The sequence below is a fragment of the Rhincodon typus genome, chromosome 4 (genome assembly GCF_021869965.1).
Source record: "Rhincodon typus isolate 14 chromosome 4, sRhiTyp1.1, whole genome shotgun sequence".
Taxonomy (NCBI): Eukaryota; Metazoa; Chordata; class Chondrichthyes; order Orectolobiformes; family Rhincodontidae; genus Rhincodon; species Rhincodon typus.
The window spans coordinates 43,388,160-43,391,175 of NC_063335.1; positions in this window are offsets into that span (position 1 = coordinate 43,388,160).

A 3,016-nucleotide genomic window follows, 5' to 3' on the forward strand; every position below is an offset into this window, starting at 1 on the left:
CTTGTGTAAATAAACATCAGTAATTGACAGAGAAGACCAGAGGGATAGAACTGTGAATAAAGTAATGTTTTCCCTGAGGTTCAGCTGTTTCCACAGTCTGATTGTTATTAGTTGAGTCAGGAGTGACACCCTTAAGGAGCTGAGTAACTTCTATTGCATGGTTATTTGTCAAATGCATGTGCCTGTTCTACAAATAATAGGAGTAGCATTATGGCAGCTAAAACAGTCCAGCTATGATCACCTTGGCATGTCTCCTTCCATCCTGGGTCACTTCAACTTTGTGCATTTACAGGCACACATTGTAATCCCACCAACGGTCATTGGGAAACTGTGAACCAAATTTGTAAGGAGATCTTGGTTATCTGTGAGAATAATAGGGTGATTATGGTAGGGGATTTTAACTTTCCAAACATAGACTGGGACTGTCATAGTGTTAAGGGCTTGGATGGATAGGAATTGGTTAAGTGAGCACAAGAAAATTTTCTGATTCAGTATGTGAATGTACCTACTAGAGAAAGTGCAAAACTTGACCTACACTTGGGCAATAAGGCAGGGCAGGTGACTGAGGTGTCAGTGGGGGAGCACTTTGAGGCTAGTGACCATAATTCTATTAGTTTTTAAATGGTGATGGAAAAGGATAGACCAGATGTAAAAGTAAAGTTCTAAATTGGAGGAAGGCGAATTTTGACAGTATTAGGCAGGAACTTTCAAAAGTTGATTGGGGGCGGATGTTCGCAGGTAAAGGGACGGCTGAAAAGTGGGAAGCCTTCAAAATGAGATAATGAGAGCCCAGAGACTGTATGTTCCTGTTAGGGTGAAGGGCAAGGATGGTAGGTGTAGGGAATTCTGGATGACTAGAGAAATTGAGGTTTTGATCAAGAATTAGAAAGAAGCATAAGTCAGGTATAGACAGCAGAGATCGAGTGAATCCCTAGAATAGTATAAATGAAGTAGGAGTGTACTTAAGAGGGAAATCAGGAGGGTAAAAAGGGGATATGAGATAGCTTTGGCAAATAGGGTTAAGGAGAATCCAAATAAAGAGAATCTAAAAATACATTAAGGACAAGAGAGTAACTAGGGAGAGAATAGGGCCCCTTGAAGATCAGCAAGGCCGCCTATGTGTGGGACCACAAGAGATGGGGGAAATACTAAACAAGTATTTTGCATCTGTGTTTACTGTGGAGAAGGATACGGAAGATAGAGAACATGCGATAAATAGCAATATCTGGAAAACTGTCCATACTGCAGAGGAGGAGGTGCCCTGGTTGTCTTAAAACGTACAAAGGTGGATAAATCCCTGGGACCTGATCAGGTGTATGCTAGAAGTCTGTGAGAAGCTAGGGAAGTGATTGCTGGGCCCCTTGCTGAGATATTTGTATCATGGATAGCCACAGGTGAGGTGCCAGAAGACTGAAGATTGGCTAACATGGTGCCATTATTTAAGAATGGTGGTAAGGAAAAGCCAGGGAACTATAGACCAGTAAGCCTGACTTCAGTGGTGGCAAGTTGTTGGAGGGAATCCTGAGGGACAGGATTTACATGTATTTGCAAAGGCAAGGGTTGATTAAGATAGTCAACATGGCTTTCTGCGTGGAAAATCGTGTCTCTCTAACTTGATTGAGTTTTTTGAAGAAGTAATGAAGAGGATTGATGAGGGCAGTGTGGTAGACATGCTCTATATGGACTTCAGTAAGGCATTCTGCAAGATTCCTCATGATAGACTAGTTAGCAAAGTTAGATCACATGCAATACAGGGTGAACAATCCATTTGGATATAGAAGTGGCTAAAAGGTAGAAGACCGACGTTGGTGGTGGAGGGTTGCTTTTCAGACTGGAGGCCTGTGACCAGTGGTGTGCCACAAGGATTGGTGCTGGGTCCACTGCTTTTCATCATTTATATAAATGATTTGGATGTGAACATAGGAGGTATGGTTAGTAAGTTTACAGATGACACCAAAATTGGATGTGTAGTGGACAGCGAAAAAGGTTACCTCAGAGTACAATGGGACATTGATCAGATGGGCCAATGGACCAAGGTGTGGCAGATGGAGTTTAATTTAAGTAAATGTGAGGTGCTGTATTTTGGAACAGCAAATCAGGGTAGGACATATATGCTTAATGGTAAAGTCCTTGGGAGTGTTGCTGAACAAACAGACCTTGGAGTGCAGGTTCATAGCTCCTTGAAAGTAGAGTCCCAGATAGACAGGATAATGGAGAAGGCATTTCGTTTGCTTGTCTTTATTGGTCAGTGCATTGAGTTTAGGAGTTGGGAGGTCTTGCAGTGGCTGAACAGGACATTGGTTCGGCCATGTTTGGAATACTGCGTTCAATTCTGCAATCCCTGCTATAGGAAGGACGTTGTGAACCTTGAAAGGGTTCAGAAAAGACTTACAACAATGTTGCCAGGTTTGGAGGGTTTGAGCTATGGGGAGAGGGTGAATAGGCTGGGGCTGTTGTCCCTAGAGGGTCAGAGGCTATGGGGTGACCTTACAGAGCTTTATAAAATCATGAGGGGCATGAATAGGGTGAAGAGACAAGGTCTTTTCTCTGGGATGGGGGAGACCAAAACTAGAGGGCATAGGTTTAAGGTGAGAGGGGAAAGATTTAAAAGAGACTTAAGAGGCAACTTCTTCACACAAGAGGATGGTGTGTGTATGGAATGAGCTGCCAGAGGAATTGGTGGTGGCTGATACAACATTTGAAAGGGATCTGGATGGGTATATGAATAAGAATGGTTTAGAGGGGATATGGGCCAAATGCTGACAAAAGGAATTAGATTTATTTCAGATATCTGGTCGGCATGGATGAGTTGGACTGAAGGGTTTGTTTCCATGCTGTACTTCACTATGACTCTAAATGCCTCATTTCAGTCATGGATTAAAGGTATAATCAATAGAGACAATTATGGATTTAAATTTTTGAATGCAATCCATGCAAATATTATTTATGACAAAAAAAAACACATTTTATTGAACCTTTCGACTTGCACTCATCAGGACAATTCATAAGACATTCA